This window comes from Helianthus annuus, chromosome 16, assembly GCF_002127325.2.
Source record: "Helianthus annuus cultivar XRQ/B chromosome 16, HanXRQr2.0-SUNRISE, whole genome shotgun sequence".
NCBI lineage: Eukaryota > Viridiplantae > Streptophyta > Magnoliopsida > Asterales > Asteraceae > Helianthus > Helianthus annuus.
Window position 1 is genome coordinate 7,706,566 of NC_035448.2, and position 17,328 is coordinate 7,723,893.

The 17,328-nt window shown below is 35.1% G+C and overlaps 1 non-coding gene across 1 annotated transcript; it reads left to right on the forward strand.

Annotated features, from left to right (window-relative positions):
• Positions 1–11,920: 11,920 nt before the first annotated feature.
• On the forward strand, positions 11,921–12,027 carry LOC118488587. The gene has a single exon (XR_004885131.1). It is a non-coding gene; the product is annotated as a small nucleolar RNA R71 (small nucleolar RNA).
• The last annotated feature ends 5,301 nt before the right edge of the window (positions 12,028–17,328 follow it).

Consider the following 17,328-nt stretch of genomic DNA (forward strand, 5'->3'; position numbering starts at 1 on the left):
AAATTACTTTCAATTAATAACAATATAATATTACATATCAATATCATGCAAAATTGGTTTTATTTAAATATGTTATCAAACTTGTGATATAAAAAATCTATGATCTAAAAAATGTACATCAACATAAACCTTTCGTTATTCATTCAGGAATATAGCATACCTAATAACCATATTGTATTATATGCAGGACATGGTAAAAGACAATATTTACAGTAACACTATTAACTACACGATTTTTTTTGACTAAATGAACAGATAAACTTAGACTTCAAAGTTTATTGCTAATTTGATGGATGAAGAAACAATAAGATAGCAATATTAAGCTTATACAGTATTCTAAAAACAATTCAATCTAAAAACAAATTGTATAAACATTTAGTTAATACAACCTAGAGCAGCAATACATACCTATGCACAACTAACAATTTGTTTTAAACAAGTACCAACTTAAAAGTGAGTTTACTACAAACAAATGTTAGTATAAAGAAATAGTAGTAGATTTATTAAAACAAAAACAGCGAACAGATTTACAAACACATAATAAAATAATTTTTACACAAATGAAACACAATGAAATATTATTTAAACAAAACAAAACACAACTCACTAAAACAATACGAACACATCAATTAAATATTTGGCTTACTTCAGTTGAAATTATTTTAACAAAACAAACAACTATATAGTAACATATGATTCAAAAAGTTTATAGGAATATTTTTTTTTACCTGGTTTAGTAAAGAGACCCATAACTTCTAGTGAGGCCTTCACCATCAGTGGTTCATTAACGATGATGTTTTATATGGAGGCTGTCGAACGAGGGTGAGACCAAGGGCTACAACGCCATAGGGGACATGTTGCGTCGTGCTGATAACGTATTGTGAAACAACGACCTAATAGCAACAATGTATAAAGTATAAACATATAAAGTAGGATTATAGAGATTATGGAGACAAAGAGGAAATGGAGAATGTAAGAAACTTATTCTTATTGATGTAAAATATGGATCACATATGCCTCTATTTATAGGCTTATAAGATGGGAGTTAAGTACATGAAGAGACGGGAGTTAAGTACATGAAGAGTCATGATATAATGATAAACATAAATGGATAGTCACACAATAAATAAATATTAATTCATAATAAATAATTTCTTATTTAGTACATATTTCTTTGATATAGTATCCTATATATACATACATATATATATATATATATATATATATATATATATATATATATATATATATATATATATAGGGTAGGGCTAGATAGAAAACCCTATCTATATAAAAAACCCTAGAAAACCCAACCTCCCGACATTTTTTTTTGAAAAAAATAACACATGTAATATACATGTTTTTAAGAGTTTTGGGCCAAAAAAATCAAAAAAGCGCCGAAGGGATAATTTAAAAAAAAAATTCAGCAACTTTCAGCATTTTTGTCTAACACATGTTAGGCACTGAATTTTGTTTATTTTTTTAAAAAAAATCCCTTCGGCGCTTTTTTGTTTTTTTTGGCCCAAAACACTCTAAAACATGTATATTACATGTGTAATTTTTTTCAAAAAAAAAATGTCGGGAGGTTGGGTAAAAATGGGGGAGATTTGGGTTTCCAGAGTTTTCTAAGAATTTTAGGGTTTTTTTGTCTAGCATTACCCTATATATATATATATATATATATATATATATATATATATATATATATATATATATATATATATATATAGGGTAAGGTTCTAGAGTGAACACTAGGTTGAGAGTGAACCGTGTAAACTAATCTGTGCCATTGGATTACATCATCTAGAGATTTTTAAACAATGGCAAGATTGTAATTATAATGTTGTAACTTCCCTTTAAATTAATTGACAAAAGGGTATTTGCGTCTTTTGTAAATTGCATTTATTAAACAATATAATCAAAATCACTAAAATCTCGCTAGTTTCCGTATATACAAGATACACAGCTGTTAAGTGTATACACATGTGTAAAGTCTCGCTAGTATTAGTTTATACAAGATACATAGATGTTAGTTTATACACATGTGTACAGTCTCGCTAACTATCAGTTTATACATGATACACAACTGTTAGTATATACACATGTGTATAGTCTCGCTAACTATCAGTTTATACAAAATACACAGTTGTTAGTTTATATACATGTGTACAGTCTTTTATACATCTGTTTATTATATTCAGAAATGGTTACATATGTGTATAACATATAGTATATTATGCATGCACACGAGTAGATTCATATAAAAATTGTGAATTTAGTGAACACGAAATATATCACATGTATGCAAAAATAAATAACTTAATCACATATTCAAAAAAAAAAAGTTAATGCCCAAAAATAATTACAATTTCAATCTCAAAGAAATTTTTTAATATTTATTGAAAATTATAAAAAGTTAAAAACAATATATTATGATATCTATATATGGATAATAAAAGAAAAAACAATATTAAAGTTGAAATTAAAACAAAATCTATGGATAAAAAAATGATGAAGAAATAATTAAACATAAGAGAGAGAGAGAGAGTTAAGAGAGGAGAAAATTAAAGGATTTTAATTAAACATACTTGACTAATGTCAATTTTACCCTTTTAATCTAAAAAAAGATCAAGGGTCAAGATTAGTTCACTCGGTTCACTCTTGAACCTAATCCTATATATATATATGTAGGGTCAGGATTTAGAGAAAACGATGAAAAGTGTGAGAACGGTGAGAACGCTTATGAATCGTCCGATCAAAACAATCTATGGACTAGATTGGCGCGGTGACGTTTTCATAAATAAGACGAATTCTATTGAGTCAACGCGCTTCATTAAGGGTAAAAAGGTCTTTACACTTCTATACCAAAACGCCAACTAATGAATAAAACGCTATTACTGGCCAAAACACATCCCTATATAAACAAAACATTCTCATACATAAGAACACACCTCCCCCAACCTGAAAACGCCATATTTCTACTATATAACATTCATTTTACAACGCCAAAAAATCCAAAACATCAAACACACACCTACTCAAAAAACGCCATATTTTACTATATACCAATCATCTTAGAAAACGCCAAATCTCTCAAAATATCAAAAATTTCCAAATGGACTTTTCTTTCAGATACACGATTTCCTTAGAAAAACGCCAAAAATGCCAAAAATTGTTTCTTGTATATTCAATATTGTTCTACGCGAAGTTTCGGAGAATGCATTCTTTCCTGAGGTGTTGCGACTCAAATAACATTTTGCTGAATGAGATGGACGAAACTTCAAGAAAGAAAAAGATACTGGGGTCAAACTTATGTCAGTTTTTGAGTTTTGTTATTGATGAATATTATAATGGCATGAATAGACAAATGACACTGATGAGTGGTTTGAAGATACATATTCAAACAAAAAACTAATGTCATATTGTCTTTCCAAATGGCCAAAAAAACACAAGCATGACAAAGCCAAACCGCCAGTGAACATGTTTCAAAGAAGAAAGAGACTGACGACAGTGAAGATTTGAAAGATGAATTGTTTCAATTTTTATTTTTTTAATTTTCTTTTTCTGTTGTTTGTTATGTATTTTTCAACCTAGAATAAAAAAATAACATTATATTAATAAAACGCCAAAAGTCATAATTATTGTGAAACGCCATAATGCAGTAAAACCGCAAAAACTCCCAACCTATAATAAAAGTAATTTGGAGAAGTATTATTAAAAGCTAAAAATGGAAAAAAACGCCAAAAACTAGTTAAAGCCATTAAAAAACGCCAAACTTGGAAGATGGAATGTCTAAGAACATAAAAACTCATAAAAACCTGAACAAAAACAGTAAAAAATACACACAGTAACCGAAAAGACGACTACTTTATTAATATCATTTATTATAAATAAAAATCCCGCCAAAACTACGCGCCAAAAACATCCTATAAGAGAGACGTCTCTGCACAATCAACTGATCACACCACCAAAAAAAATAAACGCCATCTTTCCAACAAACCATTCACTTTAAAACGCAAAAAAAAAATAATACTTAAAAAAGCCACAGATGCGGAACCTCATTTCTTCTATATTGAGTATTGTTCTAAATGAAGTTTCACTGAATGGATTCTACTCTGAGGTGAGTATCTCTATAAGCTTTTGCTGAATGAGATGAACAAATTTTCATGAAAAAACGAAGAAAAAAAGACGTTTACCCCTTAATGAAGACGGGCGTTAAGTAGGAAAATAAGGATCTACATAAGGTATTCAAAACAGGTTCAAAACCCCAAAAAAGTTAAAGTAGAAGAGGCTGATGACAGTGAAGATTTGGAAGAGAAATTAGATTATAATTTTTATTTTTTTTTTTCAATTTCTATTGTTTGTTATCTAATTCTATGATTTTATTATCTAATTCTCTACAAAAAAAAAAATTAATATAAAACGCCAAAAACACCAAAACGACTGATAGTGTGAAAACTGAGAGAACGGATGCTAGCAAAGCACGATGTTGCTATAAAACGCCAAAAACGCCAAACAAGGTATTACTGAAAAATCAACACTAATTCACCGATGAAATTGAACGAAACAGTAATTGCTAAACAGTAAAATGAAGAGACGGTAACATTATTGCCAAACATTTATTATATTAAAATCCACTACATGGAAAACTGTATTTATTTATCTTTTCAAACCGCCATAATTATCTATCAAATTATAGACCTATATCCTAGTTGATATAATAAACATCAAGAAAATTACTGATATTTTTTACATCATAGAAATGCTTCCTGATTTAAAAAACAATAAAAACACCAAAACATACTTAAAACGCCAAAATATTAATTATGATTCTGATCTACAAACAATAAAACGCGGGGTATTTATTAAATGCCAAAAAAATGGAAACGGGATGTGACACACGTTTAAAAAAAGAAATATGAAAGGACAAAAAACCCCTCCGCCCTTCTCTATGCCGCGTGACACGTGTTGGGCCAGGATGCATTCTCACCGTTCTCACACTTTTGAGCGTTTTCTCCTGATCCCGTTTATATATATATATATATATATATATATATATATATATATATATATATATATATATATAGAGTAAGGTTAACATACAAAAAGCCTTATCATACATCACGTAGGAGACAATGATAACCGTTGGATCAGGGTATAATCACGCATGGGACCACATAATCACGCATGGGACCACATAATCACGCATGGGACTATAATCATGCACGTTCTATGATAATAACGCACGTTATATTTTTTGTCATGTATGTTAATGTAGGTTAAGCCTTGAAGTACATTATACTTTCTCTCTCTATATATATATATATAGGGCCAGAATCATTTCAGAACCATAAATATCTACAGAACTCCTAATAAACAATCTTTTTATTTATATATTTTTATGTGTAGGATAACTTTATCATTTATTTTGTGTATTTTTACGATTACATACATGTTAAGAGTAATTTTATCATTTTTTATATGTAATTTTATAATTACACATATGTAAACTAGTTTTTTTACATATATGTAATTACTTATGACACATATATATAATTTTGGCAATTAAACATATGTAAACTACTTTTAACATGTATGTAATCAAAGACATACATATAATAGATGATAAAAAAAATCCTAAATACAAAAACTTATTTATAAAATGATTGTTTATTAGGAGTTCTGAAAGTTCTGTAGTTATTTAGAGTTCTGAAATGAACTCAACCCTATATATATAATTAACTAAATAGAATTGATTTGTGTGGTAGTTGAGAATTTGGAGTTGGATACATAATTATATATGTACATATATATATACACTTATATAATCAGATATATTTAGTTAAATTGATGTGTGGATATAATAATAATAAATATAAAATTCTAAGGTGTTTTATTTACCAAAATAGAGGTACAAATATAATTGAAAAACTAGATGGCAAGAATGTCGATTGAATATCCTTGTTGTTACACAAAATGACAAAACAAGCTAAAAACAAATAAAATCAAGAATATATCAGGTTGCAGCAAGAGACAAGGGTCGTGCCTGCAAGGCACGCCCTAGGTGCCAGATTCTCAAGTAAAGACAAACTAATTTGGAGTTGACTACGTGGCCTGCCGATCACGACAAGAGGACACTAACAAGATGACAACTTGCAAAGATTCAGAATGATTTGGAGTTGACGGTTGACCGCGTGACGTGCCCGGTCACCGATTTTAACCTATTAATAGAAGCCTCCTGCTACCATTTTTCTTGCTTAATTCTTCTTCTCTCTCTCTCTCTCTCTCTCTCTCTCTACATTACACTCTAATTTTACCCATTTCTAGTTTGGTTTTGTAATTCAAGATTGTAAGAACACTTGGATATATTTTCAATCTTGTGATGTTTAATAAAAACCAAGCAAGTTTGTTAATATTTATCTTTAAAGCCATGAGTCGCTATGCTCTTTTGGCCACTTGGGGAAAACAAACCCTTGATGGGTCGTTAACTAAAAGATTTTGGATAATCTTAAGGTATGTGTAAACGACTTTAAGTAATTAATCACCACACTAAAAGTGAATTTCCTGAACTCTTAAAAATAAATCATCAACCTAGTATTAGTTAAGTTAAACATTCATGTTTTCTATGTTTATGTAGTAACCAACATGTTAATTGCTTGGAAGAGGGTTAGAGATGTGGTTCGAGACTTCGGGTTTGGTAATTTTTGCCTCATCGTGAGGGAAAAATCTAAAATTTGAGCACTTGGTCTTTTCATCTCCACTACTCTTGAGGAGATAGCACCAAATCATGAGGTCCATAGTGGTTGATGGACTAGACCACTTATGAGTAATTATTACTTAATACTAAACCCCAATAATGGGTAAGTATTGAGTTGATGGATTTCTACGGTACTTATTTCCATTGTTATGGGCTTGATTCCGACATTGCAGATGGTCGCCCTACTGCGTTTTTTCAATAATGTTGAGATATAACAACGCCCACAAAATTGGGTCCTCCGACTGAATGGCATTATCACACATATTTTACATTCTTCTAAGAACGATTTTAGGTGGTTGTTTTGCAGAGTACTTGGAACAACTTCCTGAAGAGGCATATGATTTGGTACCCTTTTACCGGAACCATTTCATCTATCATATAGTAATCTTTTGTAAGTCCATAATCGACTAAGTTAACATTAACATCAAGGGGGAGTTAAACCCAAGTGACCATTTCTTTAAACTGTTTTCCGAAACCAACTACCCTTGATTTCTTTGTTTTTATGTTATTTTTATATCAAACAAATCATCTCTTTTTACAGATTTGACTAGACGTTGACGACATTCCCGTACTAAAAGTTTACTTTGGTTCAATGTCTTAGTAATTTTTTTACATCCAGCTAATTATGAGTCTGGATTAGAGTTTTTGTAAGGTGTCTATTATGAGCTTTGCAGCTTTTATAGCAAGTGTGCTCAACGACTCAACGTGAACCTTGAAGCATCCCCTGATGATGAGAATGAAACTTCAAAAGTTGTTGTATTTGGAATATATAACAATCTAAGAGGTCCTTTAAACTTAGAAATTGAAAACAAATGAGAATCTTTACATATGTTATTCACCTAATCATATGTGGGTCGAAAGTCATCCAAACTACATTTCAAATGCATACAATCTGTTTGATAATTTGATGCAAAAAAGTCATATTTATTTCAATGTTGTGAAAACCTAACCGAAACGGTTCATATTGGCATTGGTTTTGGAACCAATTTTGAGTTTCTTTGTGCAAAAATACATATTATTTTAGATTAGAAGATTTAAACAAAGAACATAGTTTGGTGATTCATACTCATATTATAACGCCCTGCTTCTTCGTACTTTCCATAATTGGAAAACATTGTTTTGTATTTCTATTTTTGGAAGTCTTGTATTCTTGTAATCGTCTTTTCGTTGTAAAATCCGAGACTTGGATCATAAATAAAATTCGTATTTCTTTAAATTCATGTTCTACATGTTCATACATTTGAAACAATCATACATGTTATACTTTATTTGTAAATCATGCGAAAATGTGTCATACTTACAAATACGTGACATACATGCTCAATTCATGCAAATTCGATACTTATTCTTGACATCCATACTTATTCGTACTTGTTTATTATTTACTTTTATGTTCTAATTGCATTTCATACCCTTTCAATACACCATTTATGCTTAAAAGACCATATAACACCTTAAAACATTCATATATGAGAGTATAAGTGTCACAACCCCCGACCCCTATCCCGGGAGCGGGCACCGCGAGTATCCAGATGTGTGGTATCGGTGTTTATTAGTTTAGCAGCGGAATACATCAGGACCGTAGTTAGGAAATATTTTTATCAGAGTAAAACACCAAACTTTTTATAATAATAAATCATTGGGATAAAACCCAAGTTCATTTGACAATACATTTGTAGGGGTAAACCCTAATTATTGAAAACAAAAACTCCTTTTTAGTTAGGTAACTTTTATAGCCACTTTTCCAAGCCTTCAGTGCTCTCCAGCTGGCTTCTATTGGCTTTCACATTTTGTTACCTGGAACGCATTTTAAAACATTTTATCAGCAAGAAATACTGGCGAGTGCATCCCAGTTTAATCAAAACAACTTTTATAGTTTCATAGTATTGAGAGCGATTACATGTTTATATCTACACAATTACTCATTCAGTACTGTCAATCCTGACTGGTGGGTCATATTACTCATTGGCTAACTCTTTGTCCAATGGTAACGTCTTTCACATTTTGTATACAAAACCCCAACATACCGGTAGTAATTGAAGAATACATAGACTCAATCACTGTTAATTATATTTTAAAACATTTTGAGGTTTTGTAAAATGTTGCAGCCCCCGACCCCTACCCCGGGAGCGGGAGCCGCAAGATCCAGATTAGTGGTATTGGTGTTTATTAATGTGGCAGCGGAATACATCAGGACCGTAGTTAGGAAATATTTTTATCAGAGTATAACACCAAACTTTTATAATAATCAATCTTTGGAATAAAAGCCCAAGTTCATTTAACAGTACATTTGTAGGGATAAACCAAAATTATTGAAAACAAAAACTCCTTTCTATTTAGGTAACTTTTATAGCCACTTTTTCAATCCTTCAGTGCTCTCCAGCTAGCTTCTATTGGCTTTCAAATTTTGTTACCTGAAACACATTTTAAAAACATTTTATCAGCAAGAAATATCGGCGAGTGCATCCCAGTTTAATCAAAAAGTTTATCACTTTTACAGTATTGAGGGCATCCGTAATTACATTTGGTTATATCTATCCAATTACCCTTTTCTCCTGGTATTGTCTTTCCTGACTGGTTGGTCAAACATTGATGCGGGCATGAGATTGATGCTAGCCCCAAGGTCGGCTAGTGCATTTCGTAGGGGTGATCCTTCAATGGAACAAGGGATGGTGAAGCTTCCGGGGTTGATTTTCTTTTGTGGGAGTTTGTTGAGGAGTACGGCGGAGCATTCTTCACTTAAGTTGACCAATTGCAATGTTTCAATCTTTCTTTTGTGGGTGAGGAAGTCTCTCATGAATTTTGAGTAGTTCGGTATTTGTGTGAGGACTTCTACAAATGGAAGATTGATGTGCAATTGTTTTAGCAAGTTTATGAATTTTGTGAATTGCCCGTCGGTCTTTTGGCGAAGTAACCGACCGGGGTAGGGTACCGAGGTGTTTTTGGTGGGTTCGGGATTTTGTGGGGGAGTTGTTTCTTTGTGGGTTGAGGGTGAGTTTGTGGTTTGGTTGGGTGGATTATTGTTGGTTGGGGATAGTGGGGTTTCCTCGGGGCCTACGGTTTAATTTCTCAGTGTTATGAGGTGTACTTGCGCCTTCAGATTGGTTTTAGTATTGCTGGGTAATGCGCCTTGTGGTCTCTCGGAGAAATTCTGGGCTAGTTGACTTAGTTGTTTTTCAATGTTTTGAATACTAGCTTGTTGGTTTCTAATGTTGGATTCCGTTTGTAGGAATCGATTCGAGTACCTTTTTCAGTTTCGGAGACGAGGTGTGTGATGAGGTCTTCGAGCCTCTCCCGTCCCCCTTGTTGTTGTTGTTGAGAGAAATTTTGTGACTCATTTCTTGGTTGTTGTTGAAAGTTTGTTCGTTGATTTTGATTTTGTTGGTTACTACTATTTCTGAGCTCCCTCCAACCAAGGTTAGGGTGATTACGCCATCCTTGGTTGTAGGTACCCGTTGGGGGATCCGACGACCTAGGTCTATGACGGGTGGTCCGTAGGACAACCCTTAAAAGGCTTAATACAACGCACATTCTGCATTTTATCCGGTTATTTGCTTGAATTAGGTAATCACAAGATGTTGATGATGCAGGTGTTTAAGTGTGCAAGATGCGGGTTTTAGGAAGCTTGAACGGATACTAGAAGTTGGCATAATCAAGATGTGAGGGAACCAAGTGAAATGAAGGAAACAAGAGCAAAAGACCACTCAGCGCCGTAACCTACGGCTACTGTCGTAGGCTACGGCACCTTGACATTTGCCAATAATGATCGCCGTAAGACAGGGGAGATGTGCCGTAAAAGAACATTGATCACCGTAAGCTACGGTGATCTGGCGTAGCTTACGGCGCTGTGATGAATGATTGGGATATGCTGCTTGCCGTAAGCTACGGCCCTGTGGCGTAGCTTACGGCGCCGACTGGGTTCAAGTTGTAACTTCCGCATTGATTGGCCTTTTTATGGAGCATTATGGAGTTCAATCATGTGTTTTTCGGTTACAAGCTGGTGGTGAACGAGGTTGGGCATAAATTAGAGACTTAGAAGCTTGAGAAAACATCTTGGAACTATCTTTCACTAAATCTTTATCTAGCTTTTGTTGGTGAACAATATTTTTCCATTTTTTTTCTTGCATTATGTTAGCTAAAGCCATGAGTGGCTAGATACTTGGATGATTATCTTGTGTTGAAGGTTTGTGGTAGACTTTTGTGTTTTTATTTATATTTCTAGAATAACAATTCCTTTTCATTTGAATTGATTGTTATGGTGTATAATTGGTTGTTAGTAACTTGTTGATTCTTATGTTGAACTAATTAGAAACCATACGTTCTTGGTGCCGTTGGTAATCGAGATATCATGGGTATAGTTAGGTTTGGGTAAGGGTTGATTGATCATCGGGTGATAACCTCACGTTCTCGGAATCTGAGTACTTAGTCCCCTTTCATCACTGCAATTGGTTATACATGAACTATGTCTATGTAGTTCTTTCTAGTTGAATGTTAACACAAAAGTTGAAACAAACCGGATACTCAAGATAGTCGTTTATTTCTCAACTGTTTACAATCCAAATTTTCATTTTGCAAATTAGTTAATTAATCTTAGTTTTTAAAACCAATCAAAGCAAACCAACTCTTGAATTTTATTTTTCTTGCAATTAGTTTAATTTAGTTAACTTAGAGAAGCACTTCAAATAGCACATTTTCCACAAACTCCCTGTGTTCGATACCCACTTGCCACTATTTACATAGTTGTTCTTGGGATTAAATTTGCGTGACCATGACATCACGTCAGTCTATTATCAATCTAGTTTACCCTTTCCGTTTGATTTTCCATTTCTTTCATACAACTCCAATTTTCTTGTGGCCCACTACACCTTTCACAAGCCATAACCGAGGCCGTTTTTGCCATTTCTAACTTTTTGATTTTGAAGATAGGGCCTCGATTTGGGCTTGTAAAAAGGTGCTCTCATCTACTTTATGATCGCCCGGGGCAATAGATTTTGAGCCTCGGGGGTGTGCCATTGAAAATTGTTTTGAGCAATTTCTTCGATTTGATTATAAATTTCATTTGGGCAACGATTACCTAGGAGTCCCCCGGAGCTTGAGTCGAGTGTTTGTCTCGTGTGTGGCAACAACCCATTATAGAAAGTGGATACTTATTGCCACACTGCAAGACCATGATGAGGACATTTCCTCAATAGCTCCTTGAATCTTTCTCAAGTTTCATATAAGGATTCCTAGTCCTCTTGTGAATATGTATCGATTTTAATAATTAATTTACGGTTTTAGAGGGTGGGAAATACTTATATAGAAATTTTTGGGCAAGTTCATCCGAAGTGTTTACCGAACCACTTGGGAGGGTGTTTAGCCAAGCCTTAGCTCGGTCTTTTAGTGAAAATGGAAACATTCGGAGGCGGATGGTGTCGTTTGAAGCCCCTTTGATCCGGAAAGTGTCACATATTTCCAAAAAGTTGGTAATATGTAAATGGGGATCTTCATCAGCTAGGCCATGGAAGGTTAAATCAAATGCGGCCGAAGTTCGAAGTTGTTGGCATCGACATTCGGTGCATTGATGGCGGCTCCGAGATTACCGACTGTGAGCCGTAGGTAATCCATTAGGGTACACTGATCCGCCATTGGGAGTTGGTCCCCCGAAGCCTTCTCTTGATTTTTGGCTTTTAGTCTTTTTCTTAGAAAGCGTTCGAGTTCGTCTAGAGGTTCTTTTATGTCTTTATTGGAACTGGAGCTCATGCACTGCGTAGAGAGTTCAGGCCTTGCGATTGAGTTCCAAGTCCTGCGATAAAAACAAAAAAGAATGTCTGTCAGATCTCTCACCACGGCCCCGTGGTCACTGACCACGACCCGTGGTCGTGGTTACAGTAGCTGTTTTCTGGATCCCAGTTACTGGGGAGTTCAGCACAGCCTCGTGGTGCACCGCCACGACCCCGTGGTTACTCGTTTGTAACTCAGAAAACAAAAACTGCCAGTAAGAATGATGGGCACGGCCCCATGTCCGACCGAGCACGGCCCATGCTAAGTTCTGCAGAAACTGAAAAATTAACATTAAACACACACTTGGGCAAGTGCACCCATCGTGAGCATAGTATAGCGTTGGTAAGATACCGAGGTCGTCCAAGGACACAAGAGCTTTTAGTACCAGTTTATCTTCAACGTTTCACCAACTTAAATTTTTGAGAAAAGTTTTGAAACATGAAAATAAAAACTAAAAAATAAAAAGATAAATAAAATAAAAATAGATAGACAAGATAGAATCACTTGGATCCAACTCGTCTTTAATGTATCCTTTGATGATTTTCGCACTTTCAGACTTTTTAAGAGATTATCTTAGTTATAGTAGTAGGCCCCTCTTTTGAAGGTTACGTTACCCTCGGCTAAGTGGTTTGAGTCAGCAAGGATACAATCTCAAGAAGCCAGTTTAAAGTATTAATAGTAGTTTACATATGAGGGGTTCAATCTATTTGCACCCCTGCCATCCAATACCAGTGGGTATTGAAGGAGGTCCTAGTAAGCTTGAACCAGGTCCTCGCAGGATCTATACACTGAACGAGACAAGAACTTTATCAAACCATTCCCCTAACCCCCGACCAGGTAGTCAACGTGCCTTTATATATACCGTAAAGACACGAATGATGTAATCTTTTACTTTAGATAGACAGTAAAGTAACCTCAAGATACCACAGAAAAACGATAAAGAAAATTCACCTTCAACATAAGAAACTAGTTATTAAAGTCACTAATACAAACCCAAATAAAAAGTGCCAAAAGATTAAAAATCAAAAGTAATACAATAAAGACTCGTCTTCACTAAGTGATGTAAGAGGCTTAACCAAACATGGCCTTTGATTGGCAAGAACCCTTACAATCAATATTGGATCCCGAGACTACTACACACTCTAAAGATGGATGATAGATGATGGTGGTGGGTGTTGGTGTTGTAGTGGTGGCAAAGTGGGTGAGTAGTGGTTGACCAACGGACGCCTTTGAAGTGAACCAAGCACCCCTATTTATAGCCTGCACAAAGCTCTGGCCACGGCCCCGTGTCCGGCGGGCACGCCCCATGGCCAGCCTTTTCTCTTCCTTCATTAATTGCAATTATTAGCAGAGGGCCCCACACGACCTCGTGTCTCCTGGGCACGTCCCCGTGGTCAACTCTTATCTGTGCTATCAAGATTATGTGTATCTTTGCGTTGACCACGCCCCGTGTTGAGCTGGGCACGCCCCCGTGGTGGATGTGGAAGCTTCTAAAGGTTTGTCTTTTGTGTAGGTTCCTGACCACGCCCCATGCCTAGCTGGGCATGGCCTCGTGGTCAGGCTTCTGTTGCCTTGTTTTTGCTTTGGGGATGCTGCCGAGGGGTCGGGCATGTCACGTTTATTCCTTCTTTATGTATTTATGTTGGTTTTGGCTGCTTATTTGCTCCTTTTGTTCTTTTAAGCTCGTTTGGTCCTGTAAATTCAAAAGGAAGAAAGAAACACGCTTTTTCCAACACTAGTACTAAAAAGGTTAGTTTTATGCCTCATTTGATGTAATTTATGTGTTGCATTTTGCACACATCAAGTTCTATCTCGTGTTGTATGGCTAAGGTGAGTTGGGTTATCTTACTAACACGTGTGCATTGTTTAATTTTACTAGATAATAACCAGGAAAATCATCAGGAAGCTATAATATTGTCTAAGTCAGCAATGTGAGTCATTCTCTTTTTCTACCAAACTGTTTTACCAAAACCTCAAATGTTTTCAATTATACTTAACAGTGATTGAGTCTATGTATTCTACAATTGTTGCCGGTATGTGGGGTTTTGTATACACTACTTGTAATCCGTTACTATTGGACGACGAGCTAGCCAATGAGTAACATGACCACAGTCATGGAACTGTGGAACAGTAAAATGACAAATACTGAATGAGTATATTGGTAGATATAAACATTGTAATCGCTCTCAATACTTTAAAGTTATAAAAGCTGTTTTGATTAAACTGGGATGCACTCGCCAGTATTTCTTGCTGATAAAATCTTTTTAAAATGCATTTCAGGTAACTTAATGTGAAGCTAATAAAAGCCAGCTGGAGAGCTCTGAAGGCTTAAAGAAGTGCCTATAAAAGTTACCTATATAAAAAAAGGAGTTTATGTTTTCAATAATTAGGGGTTATCCCTATAAATGTATTGTAAATGAAACTTGGGTTTATCCCATTTATTTATTATAAAAGTTTGGTATTTTAAACTCTGATAATATTTCCTAACTACGGTCCTGATGTATAAATTCCGCTGCCAAATTAATAAACACCGATACCACTTGACTGGCTCGCGGCACCCGCTCCCGGGGTAGGGGTCGGGGGCTGCGACACCAAACACCAGTCAATGGTGTGCGGTCAGGATGTAGGTCACACCGTTGTGTATGTGGGCACATTTGAAGTGTGCGGCTGGACACATTCACTTCCCATGTGCGGCTGGATTTTTGTTTATTTAATACACATATATAGGTTGGAGTGTGCGGCTGCCCATTGTTGCCGAAGAGGTGTGCGGTTGGTTTTAATAAACATAATAATAATTAATTCTTTATATTTACACATCTCACAATATTTACACATCTCACAATATTTAAACACATAGTCACATATTCTACATAATAAATTCTACCTTATTAACTTTACAAGATCACGTCGTAATTGGAACGAAAAGAAATGTTATGAAGTTAAAGGTGAAACGTACGAGTTGTCACACCATTAGAGGCCAATATGTTAATAGTTGGGACTGCCAGTGATTATTTTTGAAGTTGGGACTGTTGGCGGCCAAAGACGAAAAGTTTGAATTATTAAAATCCAATATTACTTTTTTTTAACCTTTTAGTTTGTTGTGTATAAACTGTAAAGGAATTTTGTCTAATAATCTACATCACCATGCGTGTCAATGTGCGCCCTAATCTTTTTTTAGTGTTTCGATCATTACACTTTATTGCGTCACGTCAGCGCAAGAGTAAGACCAACCTTAAGCCACGTATACAGAATGATACGAGATTCTTGCGCCACATCGGTTATTTGATCAATGACCAAATGATAAAATTAAAATTCAAAGACCATTTTTACAACATTAACCGTTAACAATTCTTCTTTATTTTTTCCCCAAAATAAAATAGGGAAATTGGCCTGTTATAATCCCACCTAGACCTTATTGGCCATTAATAATCCCACCTCAGAATATTCCCCCCACCAGTCCCACCTTTCACCTATTTTTCCTACAATGGTCCCCTGTTAAAAAAACTTAATGGAGTTAAGCTTTTTTCCAAATTACAAACAGATTTTTAGGGCTTTTGATTAAAACGACGATACGAGTCCATAAATGTAAAACTTACCTCGAGACGGTGCTCCAAACGATGAAAACGACACTTCAATTCGGGTGTTTAAATTTCCAATTAACCAAAATCAAGTCACTTGGAGCACCATTTCTAAGTAAGTTTTACATCAATGAACGCGTATCATAGTTTTGATCAAAAGCCCTAAAAAATCTGTTTGTAATTTGGAAAAAAACTTAACTCCGTTAAGTTTTTTTAACGGGGGACCATTGTAGGAAAAATAGGTGAAAGGTGGGACTGGTGGGGGGAATATTCTAAGGTGAGATTATTAAAGGCCAATAAGTTTTAGGTGGGATTATTACAGGCCAATTCCCCAATAAAATAAAAAGGTGGGAGAAATAGTTTGTCACTTGTCAGGTTAAAGGAAGTAGGGTATGGGGGATGGCTCGGGGCCGTCGTCGGTTGGCGGGGCACGGCTACACCGCTCTCTTAGGGCTCGTCGCGGCACAACCGTAGTCCAAGGGACGACGCCGACGCTCCTCTTTTCAATTATTGTCGTTGAACGACTATTTAAAAAAAAAAACAATTTTATTTATTCTATAAACCATTCAACCCCTTCTATTTTTACAAAAAAAAAAAAAAACCTCACCCACGCTCTCTAAAATTCTCATACTCTCTCAAAAAAAATCACACAATGTCTTCTTCATCTTCGTGGTTTACGTCATCTTCGGGTGAAACCAATCAGTTTTTTGTAAACGTCATAATGCATGCGGCACAGATGAACATTGCGAAGGAAGAAGATGAAGAAACAACGTCACAACCACGAATTAGGCAAGCAACCATAAACAGAGACTGAGAAGGTTAGCTTATATTTGTATTTATAGATTTATTTATACACTCACTTAGTATGTCGTTATATTATTTTTATGTCGTTACGATATTTTTTATTTGTATTGTACTTGTAGGAATGAGCCCACGATAGATTGGTGGTGGATTACTTTACCGACGAACCCTTGTACAAGGCTGCGATGTTTAAACGTCGGTTCCGAATGACTCGTCGACTGTTCTTACGTATAGCCGATGATGTGTCGAGGTTTGACCCTTTTTTACATTAGGATTCGATGCTAAAGGCAAAGGGGTTTCACCACTTTACAGAAATGCACAGCGGCAAATTCGCCAACTGGATTACGGGACGACAGTTGATGCGTGGGACGAGTATTTAAAGATGTCTGAAAGAACTGCACAAGAATGTTTGTACAACTTTTGCAATTG